Genomic DNA, 20,279 nt, shown 5'->3' on the forward strand with positions numbered 1-20,279 from the left:
TATGAATCCCCCCACCCCCACCCTAGCCCTTCTCCACGCTCACGGACCACCGTGCCAGGCTGTCCCCTCACCTGGCCAGGCTGTCCATTCTGCCCAGCACGTCCTGTGCACCATTCTACACAGACAGCTCCTGATACCTAGATATCACCTCCTCCAGGGAGCCTTCCCTGAACTCCCTCACCAGTTAAATCCTACTCAAGCTATTGTGTCCCTTCCTCTCTCTTGGGTCTACATCGCAGTTGGGAAGATGGAAGCCCAGCACACTGGCTTCAGAGTCATCACTATTGCCTTTGACACTATTTGTTGAATATTTTATGAATAGTTAATAGGCTTCTAGGAGGCTGAATCATGGCTCCCAGTGATATCAGATTTTAATCCCTGGAACCTGTAAATGTTGCCTTCTTTCAGTTCAGTTCAGTCACTCTTTCATGTCTGACTCTTTGTGACCCCATGTACTACAGCATGCCAGGCCTCCCTGTCCATCACCAACTCCTGGCGCTTACTCAAACTCACATCCATTGAGTCGGTGATGCCATATAACCATCTCATCCTCTGTCATTCCCTTCTCCTCCTGTCCTCGATCTTTCCCAGCATCAGTGTCTTTTCCAATGAAAAAATTCTTCCCATCACGTAGCCAAAGTATTAGAGCTTCAGCTTCAACATCAGTCCTTCCAATAAATGTTCAGGACTGATTTCCTTTAGGATGGACTGGCTGGATCTCCTTGTAGTCCAAGGAACTCTCAGGAGTCTTCTCCAACACCATGGTTCAAAAGCATCAATTCTCCAGTGCTCAGCTTTCTTTATGGTCCACCTCTCACATCTATACATGACTACTGGAAAAACCATAGCTTTGACTATGTTACCTTCTTTGGAAAAGGGTTTTTTACTGGTGTGACTAAGTTAAGGATTTTGAGATGGGCAGATTATCCTGGATTATCTGGGTGGGACCTCCATGCCATGGTGAGTATTCTTATCAGAGCCGGGAGAGGGGGATTTGATACACAGAGGAGCAGCTAATATGAGGATGGAGCAGAGAGAGATTTAAAGATGCTGGCCTTGAAGACTGGACTGATGCAGCCACAAGTCAAGGAACACCCACAGCCCCCAGGAACTGCGAGAGGCAAGCGGCGGGGTCTCCCGGAGCCTCTGGAGGGAGTGCAGCCCCAGCGACACGGCGATCTCAGCTCCCTGGCGCCGACTCGGGGCGTGGGGCTCCAAAACCGTGAGAATGACTGTGCGCTCTCTAAGGCATGGGGTCTGTGGTGACTCATTGCAGCAGTCGCAGGAACCTAATGCAGGCTCATCGGTGACGAAACTGAGGCTCAGAGAAGAGAAGTAACTTGCCAAGGTCACACTGCTAGCCCAGCCCAGTCCCCAACCCTCTCCTGGCAGAGAGAGTTGATCCCCACAGTGAAAAGCCCAAGGAGGCTGAGTCATCTGGGGGCAATGAGACTGTGCAGCCCCCCGTGGCTGAGGGGAAACCAGGCCACCTGAGCGAGTTCCCGGCCTGGCCTGCCTACACCTCAGAAGATCCTGGCACACCCCTCCTACCCCCTTCCAGGAGGGAAACATGCTCAGAAGCGGATTCTTCCCCAGCACATCCTCCTTGGGAAATCCAGCAAGTTGTAGCAGGCAGTTCTCCAAAAGCTCCCGGCTCCATTGCCTCAGCGGGCAGCCTGCCCACTGACGGGTCACTGCAGGAAGCTCCTGGCCCCTGCCTCTTCATCTCTTCCTTTCCTTCCCATTGCTCCCATAGGAGGTTTGTGAAGAGGGACATTCCTGGGTCATGCAGAGGATGACGTCACAGGTGACATCACCCTGCCCACTGGACTGACCAGGAGAAGCAAAGACAGGGAGGACAACGTAACCGCCCCGCCACATCCCACACACAGGCTGTGTGCTGTCCCTTGAGACACCCGGGCAAGCCCCCAGCATCTCTGCAGGACATGTGGTCCTATTCCCATATTGCTGTTGGGGAAACTGAGGCTCAGAGAGGCAAAGAGCTGTGTTCAAGGTTGTACTCCCAGCAGGGCTTCCCTGGTGGCCCAGCGGTGAAGAATCTGCCTGCGATGCAGAAGATGTAGGAGATACGGGTTGGATCTCTGGGTCAGGAAGATCCCCTGGAGGAGGGCGAGGCAGCCCGTCCCAGCATTCTTGCCTGGAGAACCCCGTGGACGGAGCAGCCTGCAGGGCCACAGCCTAGGGGGCTGCAAAGAGCCAGACCCGACTGAGCGAGTGAGCACGCACGCGTGTAACCAGCAAGCGGCCACGCTGGGGTTCAACCAGACCCGCTGCTGCACGTCCACTGCTGTCTGCACTCGCCTCTGACCCCCAGTCCTGGACTGGAAAAGACTGCTTCTGCCTTTAGTAAGGAGGCCCCAGGGGACTAGCCTTTGCAGCCTCTCTCCTGCTCCATCCCCAACAGTACTTCCACTCTGTCTGAGTTTCCATTTGTCATGCCCAAAATGAAGAGGCCATCCAGACCAGCCCAAGCCCTCTCAAAGCACGCTCGTGCACAGCAAATGCAAGAATAGATGAGTTGTTTCGCAAGCAAAACTGTCGTGCCTGGGATTATTATTGTAAATACTGTGCACTCAACTCCTGGTTTCCCATGCTAATGGGACGGAGCAGTGGCGCAGATAATTAAAAAATGCATTTGTATTTGGCTTCAGAACATGTTTTTGTTCTCGTGTGTGGATATGGGAGGCTCTGATGCTCCAGGAATCCAGTGTGACTTCGTAATCCTGCAAAGAGAGAAAGAATTAAAGACCCCTGCCTTGAGAAAAACCAGACAGCCGTCCCACGCTCTGCCCATCCCACAGTTGCCGTTTCTGCTGACGATGAGAAATGTCACTGCCATCATGGACGCAAAAGTACCCAGCATAGCAGAGCTTCAAGATAAATGATGTTTGTCATTTTAAGGCACTGAGTTGGGCGTGGGGGGGGGGTGTTGTTTGTTACGCAGCAATAGATAACTGATACATGTTCCTGAGAAATCCATGATGTCTCTCAGTTTCCTAAGAATTCCTGTTCACTTTGGGGTCCAACTTCCTGCTTCCTCTAACCCCTCCATCTGGCCCCCATCTTTCCTCCCTCACTATTTCCTTCCCAGACCTGAAAGCCATCTTCTCTCCTGATATCCTCCAAATAACAGGGCTTTTGTGTAAGGGTCAGACTTTACTGAAGGCTTCCCGGGGGCACTAGTGGTGAAGAACCCATCTGCCAGTACGGGAGATGTAAGAGACCTGGGTTCCATCCGTGGATGGGGAAGATCCCCTGGAGAAGGACACAGCGCCCCACGCCAGTGTCCTTGCCTGGAGAGTCCCATGGACAGAGGAGGCTGGTGGGCTACAGGCCATGGGGTTGCAGAGTCAGACATGACTGGGGTGACTTAGCACGCACACACAGACTTTACTGAAGGTCTGAGGAGGCCTAGAGGCAGGGGTCTTCAAATCACGGGATGTCAGAGGACTTAAGTTTGGGCGCTAGAAGTGTCTGTCCTTAAATCATACTTGGTCGTCCCCCGGACAGCGTCCTTCTTCAGCCTCAGTCTGCCGACCTCCCACTCCCTGCCCCTGGTCTCCCGTTCCCAAATTCCCGCGCCTCCAAGGTTCCCATGCAAATCATGGACTGCTGGTGTAGCTATCTGCCACTTCCAGACACTTCATGCTCTCTGAGCTTTATCTTCCACCCTTGGAAGATTGTCAAACGATCCTCCAAAACAAAAATTGTTTTTTCCCCTATGGGAACTCCAGGCCAGATGTTAAGTTGACAGTTGCACTTCTAAATTCTGCTATGTGAGTGAGAGAGGACACTTCAAGCTTTCCATCCGATATCCCTGCTTTTCTTTCTTCTTCGATTAATCAGGACAGTTAATTCTCCAGCCTCCTTTGCAACCCAAAGTGGACATGAGACATAATTACAGCTGCAAGACGCAAAGAGAAGTGCTGGGAATTGATGAGAATGTTTATCCTTTCCTGATCCAGGCACTGCTCCCCTTCCTCCTGTCTTCCCACCTAGGAGGTGGACGCAACGTCTGGGGGGGCAGCAGCCACCTTGTAACCAGGAAGATGAAAGTCACGGCCCAGGATGGCCGAGTGGAAAGACCGAATGGGGCTGCACTCTCAATGACTTTCCTAAGCTGCACCTGGACTGCTGAATTCTGGACTTTACAGTCGTTGGGGAAAATAAGCTCCTGTTTGTTGGGTTTCCTGTCTCCTGCATCTAAGTGCAATCCTACCTGTTTCAGTAAGTAATGGCATCTTGATTTCAAAACCTCTTCCGTTTAACTGCTGCTGTTTCTGGTAAATGGACGACGATGTCAACTGCACAAAGTTGGCAATGACGTCAGTTGAAAGTGTTTGAGCCATATCACCCGCCACGACGCAGAGCTGTGTGTTAGGGGAGCGCAGATGGGACCTCAGGCCCGTCTCAGCGGGGCCGGGGCCTCCCGAGGGTGGGCAGCGCCGCTGTGCAGGTCACAGCCGCACCCAGACGGCCTGGCGCTCACCAGCAGGACACGCGCGTGGCCGCAGGACACAGAGGCGAGGAGACGGCGGGACACACGCGTGAGACAGCGGGGCACAGAGGCGAGGAGACGGCGGGACACGCGCATGAGACAGCGGGACACAGACACGGAGGAGATGGCGGGACACGCGTGAGACAGCGGGACACAGACACGGAGGAGACAGCGGGACACAGAGGCGAGGAGACAGCGGGACACACGCGTGAGACAGCGGAGCACAGACACGGAGGAGATGGCGGGACACGCGTGAGACAGCGGGACACGTGCGTGAGACAGCGGGACACAGAGGCGAGGAGACGGCGGAGCACGCGCGTGAGACAGCGGGACACAGACACGGAGGAGACAGCGGGACACAGAGGCGAGGAGACGGCGGGACACGCGCGTGAGACAGCGGAGCACAGACACGGAGGAGATGGCGGGACACACGTGAGACAGCAGGACACAGACACGGAGGAGACGGCGGGACACGTGTGTGAGACAGCGGGACACAGACACGGAGGAGACGGCGGGACACAGAGGCGAGGAGACGGCGGAGCACGTGCGTGACGGCTGAACACAGAGGTGGAGGAGACGGCGGGACACGCGCGTGAGACAGCGGGACACAGAGGCGAGGAGAGAGCTGAGAGGAGGCTTACGGCACTCTGAGCAGTCGCTTCACTTCGGGCTGCCCAGGGGAGGTGGGTTCATCTGGGCACTTGACCAACAGGTGGAGCCCTGGGGAAGCAGCTTGGCAGCCGTGGGTCCTCACTCCTGGCTCCCATCCCAGCCCAGCCACTGGGAAAGTGAATAACTCCAGGAGTGCACAGTATCTCCTCCACAAACCTCGGCCTTCTTGTTTATGAAACGATATTAGTCGTTCCGTCTCACAGAGTCACGAGCTTTCCCTGAGACGGTGGGCGGGGAGCAGGTGCTGCCGGCTCACAGTAAGTGCTCAATAAATGCTGGTGTCACTGCGGCTACCCTCAAGGAGGGCGTTTCGCTGAGAGAGTCAGGAGGCCAACGCCCGATGGTCACTCAGCAGAGCACCCTGCCCGGGCTCTGGGGAGAGCTCGGCCGCCGCGGGGGCCGGGCAGGGTGGGACGTCCCTGCTTGGAGCTCACAGCGCCCAGGTGTGCCCGACGCTGGCCCAGACCCGCCTCTTCACCTGGTATGTCAGAATTTGTCTACGTGGTCACCTGTCTCTCCAGACTGGGAGTTTAGCTCAGTACCTCTAGGGTCTGGCACAGACCAGGTGACAGTGAATCATCCCAGAAGGAGGGACGGACAGAGACAGCCACAGTGACTGATCTGGTAGAAACTTGGGTGACTCTGAGCTGCCCCCAGCTCCCTGGAAAGAAGACTTAATGTTGGGGGACGCACCAAGCTGCAGAGGGCTTCTGGGGTGTGGAGAAGGGTCATGTCAGTGGGGGGCAGAGGCAGACAGACGTGGGAGAGGGCAGGGAGCAGGTCCGGCAATTCCAAGGGATGTGAGAGTTGGACCACAAAGAAGGCTGAGAGCCGAAGAATTGATGCTTTTGAATTACGGTGCTGAAGAAGACTCGTGGGAGTCCCTTGGACTGCAAGGAGATCAAACCAGTCCATCCTAAAGGAAATCAGTCCTGAATATTCATTGGAAGGACCGATGCTGAAGCTGAAGCTCCAATACTTTGGCCACCTGATGTGAAGAGCCGACTCATTGGAAAAGACCCTGATGCTGGGAAAGATTGAGGGCAGGAGGAGAAGGGGACGACAGAGGATGAGATGGTTGGATGATGTCACTGACTCGATGGACATGAGTTTGAGCAAAATCTTTGACATAGTGGAGGACAGGGAAGTGTGTTACGCTGCAGTCCCTGGGGGCCACAGAGAGTCGGACATGACTTAGCAACTGAACAACAAGAAGCCAGAGGTGACTGAGACCCACAGCAAGACAGGCCCCATCAGCAGAGGGTGAGTCTGACCGCCTCCAGAAGTGGGGAGAGAGAAGGGGCTTGGAGGCTGGAGCCTCTGGTGGCCCTGAGTCCACCCTGTGCCTCAGTTTCCCTATCTGCAGAATGGGCGGTTAAGCAAGAATGACCTCTGAAGGCTTGTCCAGCTCTGACATCTGGGATCCAGAAATGGGCTACACTTAGGGGCCAGACAGAGACTCCTGCTAGAGCCCAGGCCTGGCCCCCTTGCTTGGTGCTCTGAGACCCCCAGGGCCACTCGGGCCTTGAAGGGCACGTGGACTCCATCCCAAAAGGCTGTGGGCAGAAAACCCCCAGAGCGTCAGGAACGAGGGGAAGAAAACATCAACAATCAAAAGACGAGAAACTTTCTGCTCTGAGATACTCAGGAGCTAGAAGGAGCTTCGTCTCCTGACTTATTCAGTCCCTCCCTCACTCAGCACTTCATTTCTGGTGGGTCAGGCAGATGGGTGATAATTCATCAGCCTCAAGTGCTCTGTGCCTGGTCCTGCACTGTCACGAGTCAGCTCAGTTCAGTCACTCAGTCGTGTCAGACTCTTTTTAACCCCATGAATCGCAGCACTCCAGGCGTCCCGGTCCATCACTAACTCCCGGAGTTTACCCAGACCCATGTCCATTGAGTCAGTGATGCCATCCAACCACCTCATCCTCTGTCGTCCCCTTCTCCTCCCACCTTCAATCTTTCCCAGCATCAGGGTCTTTTCCAATGAGTCAGTCCTTCACATCAGGTGGCCAAAGAAAGTATTGGAGTTTTAGCTTCAGCATCAGTCCTTCCAATGAACACCCAGGACTGATCTCCTCTAGAATTGACTGGTTGGATCCCCTTGCAGTCCAAGGGGCTCTCAAGAGTCTTCCCCAACACCACAGTTCAAAAGCATCAATTCTTCTGTGCTCAGCTTTCTTTATGGTCCAACTCTCACATCCATACATGACTACTGGAAAAACCATAGCATGAATAAGCTGCTCCAAAAGCCCACAGTCTAAAAGCAAAACTGCACCATTGAAACAAAGAATTCTAATCTGAAGCAGTCATCGGGGTCAAGAGGTGTGTTCTGGTGAATTGGGGTGAGGCCCTCCCTGGCCAGCCCCCAATCCAGTTTCCCCAGACTGTTTGGCCATCAGAATTGTCCTGGAGGACTTTCCCTGGCAGTCCAGTGGTCAAGACTCAGTGCTTCCAATGGAGGGCGTGTGGGGTTCAATCCCTGGTGGGGGAACAAAGATCCCACATAACAGGCAGAGCAGCCAAAAACACACAGAAATTTAAAGTTGTCCCAGGAGCCTCCCCGAGTCCGGGTGTCCCAGGATGGTTGGTCACTGTCTTTGGAGGGGGTGTCCCACCCCCAGGAGGTTGTGATGGAGGAGAGGATGGGGGAGTCCTCAAGGGAGGCTTTGAGGGCAGGGGTGCAGAAGTGGGATGAGGTCTCCATTTCCTCCTCCGCCTCCTGGGCTCTGCATCCGGGTGGGGTCCAGCGTGGGGTCCTGCCCCCCCCTCCCCACAGCAGGACTGTGAGCTTCCCGCCGCTGCATCTGGCGACCAACAGGAAGCTACAGTCTAAGCATCCTTCTTCAGCTCAGAGCCCGGTGGGTGCTGAGAGCACGTGCTGGCTTCACCCTCTTCTCTCTGCCTTTCCTCGCATTGGTCCCAGGGTGAGTGGGGTCTCTGGACCCAGAAACCCCCGAGCTGGGTACGACAGCCCTCACAGGCCAGCACCTCCCCGCGCGGAGCCCTGCTGCACCAGGCCCGGATCCCCGGCTTCTCCTGGGGGAACGTGAGCCACACGGGCCTCCCCATGCCAGCCATCGGCCTCCCACTGCTGCACTCTGATATACTGGCCTAATATTCCCGGAATTATGTTTTGCTCTGTGTTTTGTTTTCTTGAACAGCCCCTGGGAGGCCTCATTATTTTGCTTTGAGTGTGGAGGCCTACTGCTATCTAGTCCCCCTGATAACTCCTGCAGAACCGGGACAATGCCCCGAGTGGACGGCCTGGAAGGACTCGGAGCCCAGGGCCCAGCTGCCCTGAGGGCACTCAGCTGGAGCCCTCGGATGCCTGGCCCTCCCAGGGGCCCTGCTGCGCATCAGCATCTCCTCCGTCATGCTGCTCCAGGAGCAGGGTTCAGAGACCTGGCCTGGCCAAGTCGAGGGGCCAGCTCTCCTCCTGACTTGATTGCCTTCTTCCTTTTTCCAGGGTCTCTGTTTTTTAAAATGCTTCTCCAAGGAGCCTTAAGCCCTTCTCCTTAACCCCCTCCACCCCCTGCTACGATGCCGTGCGGCCTGGTCAAGACTCACCATCTTTTGGCATCTCGTTTTGCTCCTCATCGAAATGAGGGTGCAATTTCCTTCCTGCTTACTTCTTAGGTATTAAATATTTAATGAGCAGCCACTACATGCTAGGCTTCACACCAGGCTCGCATGCCTTAAGGCTGTTTTAAAAGAAGAGTAACAACGATAATAATAACCGAGCTGCCATGTGCCAGACACAGCAGTAAACGTTTCTCCTCCTTCTTTCCCTCCTCCTTCATCACCTTCCTCATCATCCACCTGGCTCACACTTACCAGGTGCATGCCCCATACTGTCTACCGCACTATGGGGTTTTTGTTCACTTTTGTTGCTTTCTTTGTCTTTGGCTGCGCTGCATGGCATGTGGAAGTGCAGAGTATTCATCGCCGGACCGTTGGGGAGCTCCCGACACTGCACTGTACTGATTGCGGATTTTAGTTCTTCTATCCACACAGCAGAGCTATGAGAGATAAGCTATTAGGATCCTTACATGGCAGAAGAGAAAGCTGAGCCTCAGCGAGGCCACGTGACTCCCCCCAGGACATGCAGTTTCTAGGTATCAAGGCGCAGAAATTGGAAGATGCTTCACGTGGCAGCAGGAAGTGGGGAGATGCAGTGTGATGAGCCAAGGAGCTGAACACCCTCCTGGTCTGACCACTGCCGGACGGGACTGAGCACCCAGACCAAGCCTCCAGGATGCTGAAAGGCAGTTCCGAGCCATGAGTGCCCTCTTAGGGAGGAAAAAGACAAGAGCCTTGGACCCTCAAGGCTTCAGCCCCTTTCTAGGGCACCTGCCAGTTCCCCGTCCCCGGGACGCCAAGGCACGTTCAGCGGCGTCAGTCCTGCTGACCCCGTCCCCATGGAGAGAGTCACACTGGGGAACGTGCCGTGGGAGGCCCCCTCAGGAGGCCCCAGGCCTGTGGGAGAGGCCTTTGCCTTCGAGAGGAAGTGGGGCTGAGAGGTGGGCTCCCGTGGGGACTGACGCCGCAGCCTGCAGCGCACCCTGCCACCTCCCTAACCAGGGGGCCTGGGAGAGCCGCACCCCAGACTGCCGCCTCACTTAGGTCACCTCCCCTCCGTCCATTCCCCACCACCGAGGGCCAGGGGGAGGCCTGGACCCTGACCTGGGGCAGCAAGGTCCGCACCAGGCCCTGCCTCCGCGAGGTCAGCCGAGGTCAAGCCCCCCAGCCTTCCAGCGTCTTGGCTTGCTCTTCATTAAAACAAGAGAGCAGGGACGTCCCGGCAGCCCAGTGGCCACGTCTCCATGCTCCCGATGAAGGGGGCCCGGGTTCAGTCCCTGGTCAGGGAGCTAGAGCTCACATGCCAGAGCTAAAGAACCTGTGAGCTGCCGCTCAGACCCAGCACAGCCAAACAAGTTAATAAAATAAATATCTTAAGAAAGAGTGAGGCTCCCTACCTTTATTTTTTACATACTTACTACTTCGACCACATCAGATCTTCGTTACAACACAGGGACTCCCTGGTCGCGTCATGACGGCTCAGGCCTGCGGCTCATGGGCTCAACTGCTCTGTGGTTTGCAGGACCTTCGTTCCCTGACCTGGGAGCAAACTCACGTCCCCTTCATTGCAAGGGAATTCTTAACCTCCGGACCCCCGGGGACATCCCCTCATCTTTCTTTCTGTGCTCAGCAAACACTTATCCCGCACGCCCATGTGCCAGGCTGTGTGCTGAGTCTTCAGGCTATTATGGGAAACAAATAACAGTGACAAGAACAACAACAACAACAATAATAAGAGCCAGCCTAGGATATTCCCTGACGGCTCAGCTGGTAAAGAATCCGCCTGCAATGTGGGAGACCTGGGTTCGATCCCTGGCTTGGGAAGATCCCCTGGAGAAGGGACAGACTACCCACTCCAGTATTCTGGCCTAGAGATTTCCATGGACTGTATAGTCCATGGGATCACAAAGATTTAGACATGATTGAGCAACTTTCACTCACTTAGGATATGCTAAAAATCAGTATCCTTCAGTAAAAGCGTGGGGGCGTGGCTAAGACACAGGCATGAGGGTAAAGCCCTGTCTGCGACGGCCCTAGCTCTGTGACCTTGGGCAGACTGCCTAACCTCTCTGTGCCTCAGTTTCCTCGCTGTAAAATGAACATGGTAGTAGCTCCTCCCCCACCAGATTTGAGGGTCACGCAGGTCAGGGTCCCAGCACAGCACCTAGCCCTCTGTGAGGCCCAGTACATGGCGGCCCCTACAATTGGAAAGGCTTTTCTCTGAGTCCCACAGGACAGAGCACTTCACAGCACTTAGAGGTGGGAAAGGAGCTGGGGCGGCTTGCCTTCACCCTCTCTCCCACCCTCCCCCTTGGGGCCCTCCCTCAGGCCTGTCATCTCTCAGGGGGAATTGTGCCCCAGCCTCTTAACGGCCTGCTGGCCTCCAACCTCATCCCCTCTGCCATGGGCTGGGTTGATCCTCCCGCCCCCGTTCATACGTTGAAGTCCCAACCCCAGCAGCTCAGAATGTGACTGCAGTTAGAGACACGATCTTTAAAGCAGGAATTGGGCTGAAATGAGGTTATTCCAGGGCTTCCCACGTGGCGCTAGTGGTCAAGAACCCGCCTGCCAATGCAGGAGACGTAAGAGAAGCAGGTTCGATCCCTGGGTCGGGAAGATCCCCTGGAGGAGCGCGTGGCAGCCCACCCCAATATTCTTGCCTGGAGAATCCCATGGTCAGAGGAGCCTGGCGGGCTACAGTCCACGGGGTCACACAGTCGGACACGACTGAGTGACTCAGCACTCACACAGTCACGAGGTCACTACACTGAGCCCCATTCCAGCCTAACTGGCGTCCTTATAGGAAGAGATTAGGACACAGACAGATACTGAGGGAAAGCAGCGTGGGGACTGAGGGGGACGGCGGCCACCTGCAAGCCACGGAGAGAAGCCTCAGAGGAAGCCAGCCCGGCTGGCACCTTGGACTTCTGGGAGGAAGTCAGTTTCTGCTGTTTCAGCTCCCTGGTCTGGGGTACTTTGCTATGTCAGCCTGAACAAGCTAACTCACCTCCAAGCCATCTCCAGCTCACCCACCAGGTTGATCCACCTCTAACGGCAGACTGTCTCAGGATCATGCCTCTTCTGAAGCAAAACCTCTCTGAGCCCCCAAGATAAAGGCCACCCTCCTCGGCCCAGCTTTCGGACTCCCTGGGGGCTGATGCAACCTCACACATGTCTCAGCCACTTCTCACGATCCTGCCCCAGCAAGGCCCACTTCACCGCCTGGGGCCCCTGGAGAGGAAGAGGGACAAGCCCCACCACTGTCTCAGGGAGCCAGGAGCCAGCTATATGGATATGAGAAAGTTCCACCTTGGGGGGACCTGGGGTTACACCAGCTTGGGGGCTCCCCTTGACAAGTGGCAGCTTCCTCCTGGCTTCCAGTGGTGGCTGGCAGTTCTTGGCTTATGGCCGTATCCTCTCAATCTTTATCTCCTTGGTCACAGAGCATTCTTACAAAGACTCAGGGCCCACCCAATACAGTGTGACCTCCTCTGAACTCGATTACATCTGTAAAGACATCACTTCCAAATAAAGTCACATCCTGAGGTTTCAGGGCACACACTGGTTGACCAAACACAGCGAGCAATATTTCCCCCATTTCACCAAAGAGGAAACAGAGGCACAGAGAGTGACTTGCTTGAGGTCATATCAGTACACAGAGGCAGTTTCAGGGACTTCCCTGCTGGTCCGGTAGTAACTATGAATCTGCCTTTCAACGCAGGAGGCGTGGGTTCCATTCCCGGTTAGGGAACTAAGATCACACATGCCACGGGGCAACTCAGCCCACTGACCCCAGCCAGAGAGTCCATGCACCGTCCCACATGATGCAGTGAAGATTCCATGTGCTGCACCTAAGACCCAAGGCAGCCAAATAAATAAATATTCAAAAACAAAAACCGAGGGGGCAGGTCCAGGAGCCAAGCTCTGGCTTGCCTGACTTCCAGACCTCACCCCATCCGCCCAGCAGCTCAGCTGCCCTGAGGACGTGGCTGCAGCTGGCACTTCCTGGGGGACCGCATCACCCCTGTCACCTCACTCAGCCCTTGCACCGGCCTCCTGGGACTGGGGAGGTTGTAGTCATTCACAGACACAGACACCAAGGCCTGGGGAGGCTACGGAGCTCGCCCGAGGCTGCGCAGCAAGTTGGTGGGGAAGCCTGGATTCGAGCTCCTGTTGGTCTGATTTCACACCTGTGTGTGCGCTCAGTCACTCCTTGGAGACGCCTCTCTGTGTCCGGCTCCTTCCTGACAATCTGAACCTGGACGAATCACAAACCCGCAACTCAAAGGCCTTCACCTGAAGCCAGAGGCCCTCTCCCTCCAATCCTTGCTGAAGGGGGCACTTCCATTCCTAAGGACCTAGGAGAGGGGTGGAGAAGCCAGGAGCTCCCCAACCTTCCCCCCTCACACACACACAGACACCCACACTCACATACACACACTCCCTACCAGCCCGCCATCTCCCAGAGCCAATTAGTGAAGTTGGGTGGCCTCGGGGGAGCCCCACGAAGTGATCTGCTTATTGATCAGCTCAAGTGGCAGAGTGTCGAGCAGGAGAGAGGAGTCATTTAAGCAGTCTTCTCCTCTTTCCGAGTGTGGCAGGGACTCCGGGGATGGAGAGCAAGTTGTATTTACTGTGACGGTAATTGAAAGGCAGTGGCAGCCACCCCACCTTGTCCCCGCCAACGCCTAATTGCTGGGCCAAAAACTGCTGGAGAACTGGGGTTGGGGGGGAAACGGGGGGTGGGGAAGTTAATACATCCCAGAATCAATAGAGAAAGCTTTCACAGTGTCAGGCACAATAAATGGAGCTGAACTACTGGAAGCTGCAGAAAATTAGCCTGCAGGCTGACTCCATTTGAAAGCTAAAAGCTGGTAAATGCAGAAACAGAAGGGAGATCTCAGCCACCCCCTCTGTCAGCGCATTCTCTGACAGCAAGTGGAGGCCCCGTGCCAGCTCAGAGCATGCAGGCTTGGCTGAGGATGGAACGGACAGATCCTAATTTGTCCCCCTGGGAGAGGACTCAGGATGCAGAAAGCCCTCAGTAGCCCGTGACCTTGGACCAGTCATATCAGCTCACGGAACTCTGTTCTGTTCATCTGTAGATCACGCACTTGGCAATGGAGCGTGGCGCTCAGTGGTGGAAAGCACGTGAAGATCAGGGTTTGAATCCCTGGCATGCCACCTCCTCATTGTGAGTCACTGGATGGGAGTTAACCTCATCTGGAAAAGGGGACGTGATGTCCTGCTATGGTAGGCTGAGAAAGGCACCCTCTAGGGCTTCCCTGGTGGCTCAGTGATAAAGAATCCACCTTCCATCGCAGGAGACTCGGCTTCCATCCCTGGTCCAGGAAGAGCCCACATGCTGCGGAGCCACAAAGCCCGTGAGCCACACCTACCGGGCCTGTGTCCCAGAACCCAGGAGCCAAAACCACTGATTCCACACGCCCTCGAGCCGGAGCTCGGCACAAAGGAAGACGCTGCAGTGAGAAGCCCCGCACCACAGCCACAGACCAGCCCCACTCACGGCAGCCAGAGAGGCCGCCTGCGAAGAAGACCCGGCACCGTCAAAAGCCAATTACTTAATTGAAAAGCACCCTCTAAAATTTATCCACACTCCAATCCTGGAGTTTGTGCATGCTGCCTTATATAGCAAATCAGAAAGAGTCTGATTCAGATGTGATTCAGTGAAGGATGTTGAGATGGGGAGATTACCCTGGACTATCTGGGTGGGCCCTGTATGTGATCACAGGTGTCCTTGTGATGAGGACAGAATGAGGCAGGTGGAGATGGGACACACAGAGGACACGGTGACCTGAGAATGGAGCAGAGAAAGTTCAGTCGCTCAGTCGTGTCCGATTCTCTGCGGCCCCGGGGACTGCAGCACGCCAGGCCTCCCTGTCCTTCACCAGCTCCCGGAGGCTGCTCAAACTCGTATCCGTCCAACCGGCGATGCCATCCAACCATCTCATCCTCTGTCGTCCCCTTCTCCTCCCACCTTCAATCTTTCCTAGCATCAGGGTCTTTTCCAATGAGTCAGCTTTTCGCTGACTCATTGGTGGTTAAAGTATTGATGCTTCAGCTTCAGCATCAGTCCTTTCAGTGAACATTCAGGACTGATCTCCTTTAGGATGGACTGGTTGGATCTCCTTGCAGTCCAGGGACTCTCAAGAGCCTTCTCCAACACCACAGTTCAAAAGCATCAATTCTTCAGTGCTCAGCTCTCTTTATAGTCCAACTCTCACATCCATACATGACTACTGAAAAAACCATAGCTTTGACTAGATGGATCTTTGTCGGCAAAGTAATGTCTCTGCTTTTTAATATGCGTGAGTGGGTTGCCATTTTCTTCTCCAGGGGGTCTTCCCAACCCAGGAATGGAACCCAGGTCTCCCACATTGCAGGCAGATTCTTTACCAGGTGAGCCACCAGGAACAGAGATGCTGGTCTCAAAGACTAGAGTGATGGGACCACAAGCTAAAGAAAGCCTGCAGCCATCAGCACTCAAAGAGATTCTCTCCCAAAATGTCTGGAGGCAGTGTAGCCCTGGTGACACCTTGATTTCATCCCTGTGATACTGATTTTATCCTCTAAAACTGTGAGACGATGAGCTTCTGTTATTTAAACCACAAATTTGTGGCCATTTGTTACAGCAGCTGCAGAAAACGAATGCATCAGCTTTGCAGAGTTGGAAAGATGAGAAATATTTATGCAAACACCTGGCACAGAATAGACTTCAGAGTTCAGATGGCACAAATCTCAAAAGACCAGCAGTGGCCTTGTTAGATCCCGGAGCCCCACTTTAAGGAGAGGTCTTGAATTTCTACATGAGGCGTCTGAAACTTCTCCAGCAGAACCACTGAGCAAATTATTTGTCTCCTTTGATTAGGATGCAAGTCCCAAGAAGATGGGCACCTTTATTTTGTTCATTGATGTACGTGCGTACCAAGTCACTTCTGAGTCTTTGCAAACTGTGGACTGTAGCCCCCCAGGCTCCTCTGCCCATGGGATTCTTCAGGCAAGAAGAGTGGAGTGGGTTGCCATGCCCTCCTCCAGGGCATCTTCCCAGCCCAGGGATTGAACTCCCATCTCTTGCATCTCCTGCACTGGCATGTGGGTTCTAAACCACCAGCACCACCTGGGAAGCCCTCACTGACATACTCAGGTGTCTAAAACTACTGGCACATAGTAAGTGTTCAGTAAACATCTGTGACTAATAATAATAATACCAAAAAGACCTGGCACGTAGGAGGGGTCAAAAGGTGGTGGCTGTGGCGTCACCGACAGAAGGTCTTGGGGGGTATCTTTCCTCTCTGGGCCCCCCTTTCCTCATCTGGGGAATGATGACCAGGATCACACGGTCCCCAAGGAAGGGCCACGCAGTGACCATCCAGTGATGGAGAGGAGAGTGCTCTGAAATCTGAAATGTTGTTCAGAGACCCTAATCAACCATCCTGACTTCAGGTGAGACTCTCACCTCCTACCCCCTCCCCACTCCAGCCCCTGAGACCCTGACAGAGTCCTCTGGCTGCTGAGAGGGCCAGGAATCCCCACAACTGTGAAAAACGGCCCTGATTAGGTGCCTTTTCCCTTCCCTGATTAAATGTCCAGTTATTTTCACATTCTCAAAGAGGGTCTGCCACTTTTGAGAAAAGGGTATTATCCCTGGGACCATCTGCCTCCCACTTCTCCAGCTGCCGCCCTTACCTGAGGCCAGGTATGAGACCACCTCTGGCTAAGCCCCCAACACAAGGCTCTCTGGGGGACAGGGTGCAAAAATCTGTCTTCCCTGAGCCACACGTGCAAGGCTGATGTAAGAGAGGGGGCAGTGGTGGCTCCGGATTGCCAGAAGTCCAGGGAGAGGCCCAGGGCTATGCCGGGATGGTCTACACCTGATCCTGAGATAGGCTTATGGATCTCTCTCCCCAGTTTCATAGCAGCTTAAAAATGGCTTTCCTGAGTCTTTACACAGTGGGAATCAGCAAATGCTACAAATCAGAATTTATCCTTTTTTTCCCTGAAAGCTGGTTGTTAAACATAGCACCATCACATGACTACAAAACCCCCAGCTTAGAAACAAGCTATGTCTTCCAGGGTTTGCAGGGAAGCCCCTCCAGGTAGCCCCATGCAGGAAGCCTGTGGCCCAGAACACCACGTGGCACCTCGGCCGTGAGACATCAGCATCATTTGCCACCACGGGACAGCCGGCGCACACACGGCTCCTCAGCCGTGAGAGCCCAGCCTTCACACCGTCCCCCCGGCAGCTGTGAACTTCTGCTGTAGAGACACCAGGCTGACCGTAGCAGCTCCAGGCCACCCTCCCCAGGGCAAGTCACTGGTCCCAGATGGATTGCTGGCTCGGGAGCAGGAGGGGGCGGCCCGAGGACATCCGGTCCCAGCCTCACCATCGGGCACCGTGGTTTGGCCTCCCCCGGCGCCGATGGCGAGAGTGTGGTTGCCCGGCTGCTGGCTGAGCACTGCGAGCCCCACAGCTGCCCTCCAACTTACTAATTGGCACAGCCTCATTAGAGAATCTCACTGAGATGAGACACATATGTGTGTGTACACGGTGGGGATCAGCCGGGAAGGCTGAAACGTCAAATTAAAGGTGCCAGCTCCTCCGGAGAGCTGCAGAAATGGAAGACAGTGATGGGGGCGGAGGGGAAGGGAAGAGGCCAGGGCCTCATCAGCATGTGGTCTGGACAAGAGCATCCCCTCCAGCTGCAGTGAATCTGAACGAGAAAGCTCAGGGAATCAGCAGCAGACATACTTGTTCTAGGTGCCCGCAGCGTCCACAGAGCCGTGGCTCAAGGAGATTCTGGCCAGCTGGACAAAGTGTGTCTTCTTGGGGGACCAGTAGCTCAGGTCGCCAACACACTCCTGCACTGTCCATGAGGGGCTTCCAAGAGCAAATGCTTCAGTTCCTGACCTGTGATCATAAAGACCCGGGGGCAGGTTCCAGCACCTGCTTTGAACGAATAGCTATCATCTTGGAAAGTAGAGACAAGTGGGTCTGCCACCTAGGCAGTTCAGCATCCAGACCCCAAGAAGGAACAGAAGAGAGAGTGGGCATCCTTTATCCATCCATCCATCCATCCGTTCAATAAGCACTGAGGTCTTCTGTCCTCACTGTTCCCACTGGCTGGAACACCTTTCCCTTCAGGTGTCCACAAGAAGGACCCTTTTCTCATTCTGGTCCCAATTCAAATACTACCTCTCTTTTTTTTTGGGGTGGGGGTTTGTTGTTGTTGTTTGTTTGTTTGTTTTTGGCCATGCCCTGCGGCATTTGAGATCTTAGTCCCCCAACCAGGGGTTGAACTCGAATCCCCTGCATTGGAGTCTTATCTAATCTACCTTATCTTATCTAATCACGGATCACCAGGGAAGTCCCTCAAATGCTACCTCTTTAAAGAGATCTTTCCTGACAGTCTAATTAGAGCAGCTCCCCTCCTATGCCCCTGGTTGAATGGCCTTCTCAGCTTTTGCTTCCATCTAAAATCATCTGTGCACCCGATCCCTCTGAGTCTTCCCAGTGCACCAGGCCCGAGCACTTGTCTCATGTACCCAACCTGAGCTGGTTATCTGGGGACTGGGATGGGGAATACATGTAAATCCATGGCTAATTCATTTCAATGTATAACAAAAACTACTGTAATGATGTAAAGTAATTAGCCTCCAACTAATAAAAATAAAAAAAAAATTAAAAAAAAAATAAACTGAAGTGAACACATAGGGACTTTTTTTCATATAAGACTTATAAGAGTTGATATAGATTATCACCTAAAATCCTATAAGCCTTAAATAAAAATTGGTTTTTATTATTATTAAAAAAAAAAATCATCTGTGTTTGCTCTATTACGTGCTTCTGTGGAATCCTCCCTCTTGTAGAAAGCAAGCATCACACTTCCTACCGGATTCCCGATGCCTAGAACACTGCTGAGGACTAGAGCAGGTGAGCGAGCAGGTGGGCGAGCTAGAGAAACGTGCTGAGCGCTGACTGTGTGCCCGGGCTGTGCTAGGAACATCTAGAGAAAGTACAGTGAGATAGTTCCCCCATCCAGGCGTTCGCAGCCTGGAAAGAACCGCTCAGGTGGACCCCCAGTTTTAAGTTTTGTAACCGAGGTATGAACGCAGCACTCAGGGGTCCTGGGGACATCAGAGAAGTCTTTCCGAGGGAAGTGGCGTTTGAGGTGAGCTTTGGAGGAGGAATAAGGCTTTTTCAGGCAGCCGTGGGATAAAGAAGGTTCTGGGGAAAGGGGATGACACGGGCAGTTTGGGGAGGACTCACACGTTGCCGGGTGTATCTCCAGCACAGGAGAGTGTGATGGCTCGCAGCTGGCAGCAGCAGTGTGAGGGGTGGGAGGGGGGGCTTTGGCATGACTGGCAGAGAGAACACAGCAGGCAGCTGTTGCAGGAGATAAGTGGGCGCAGGGAATGGTTTTGAGAGATACCGAGGGGTGGGAAGGAAAGGATTTGGGAGATGGCAAATGGAGGAGCCCACGATGGCATCCAGGCTTCTATTCTGTGCAACTGGATGGGTCCCGGGGCCCCCACTGAGGTAGGGAAGCCAGAAGCAGGAGTCAGTTGGGGGGAGGAATTCTGTTCAGGGTCTGCTGAGCTTGAAATGCCTGGAGAACAACCCCCAGCCATCACCAGCTCACGCTATTCCCTGAGCTCTGCCCAGCAGGAGGAAGGGCGGGACCTATTGGCTTGTGGGGAGCAGGGAGGAGAATGAGGCAGGGGCCCCTGGGGGGATACGGACAGAATCCTCCTGATCCCTCTTTGGGATGAAGGGAACTTGGAGGAGATGGACCATCTCATCCAACCTGTCATCTTCCAGATAAGGAAACTGAGGTCCAGAAGTAGGTTGGAATTCTCTGCATCAGTCTGCAAACTGATGCTTGCTGTGAAAATAAGCAATTCCAAAATATCGGTGGATGCAAGCCACAGCACTTACTTCTTATTTCACTGACTTGTCCGTGTCAGGTGCTCTGGGGGTCTGCTCTGCGTCCCCCTCCTCCTTCTTGAGAACCCAGGCCCCAGCAGCCAGTCTTCACGGTGAAGGCAGAAAAAGCCCCTAGAAGGTCTCAGAGGGGCAATCGTGACGCCCGGTCACTGCCCAGCTCATTGCTGCGCTTAGTGACTCAGCCACGTCCACCTCTGTGCGACCCCGTGGACGGCAGCCCGCCAGGCCCCTCTGTCCATGGGATTCTCCAGCAAGAAGACTGGAGTGGGCTGCCAGCCCTCCTCCAGGGGATCTTCCCGACCCAGGGATCGAACCTAGATGTTCCACATGGCAGGGGGATTCTATATCATTTGAGCCACTAGGGGAGCCCGAGAGTACTGGAGTGGGTAGTCCATCCCTTCTCCAGGGGATCTTTCTGGTCCAGGAGTCGAACCAAGGTCCCCTGCATTGCAGGCAGATTCTTCACCAGACGAGCTACCAGAGAAGCCCTCCCAGCTCATTAGTAAGATGCAATCCACATCTCCGCCCACCCGCAAGGGA

Source organism: Odocoileus virginianus, chromosome 30, assembly GCF_023699985.2.
Source record: "Odocoileus virginianus isolate 20LAN1187 ecotype Illinois chromosome 30, Ovbor_1.2, whole genome shotgun sequence".
In the NCBI taxonomy this organism is placed as follows: domain Eukaryota; kingdom Metazoa; phylum Chordata; class Mammalia; order Artiodactyla; family Cervidae; genus Odocoileus; species Odocoileus virginianus.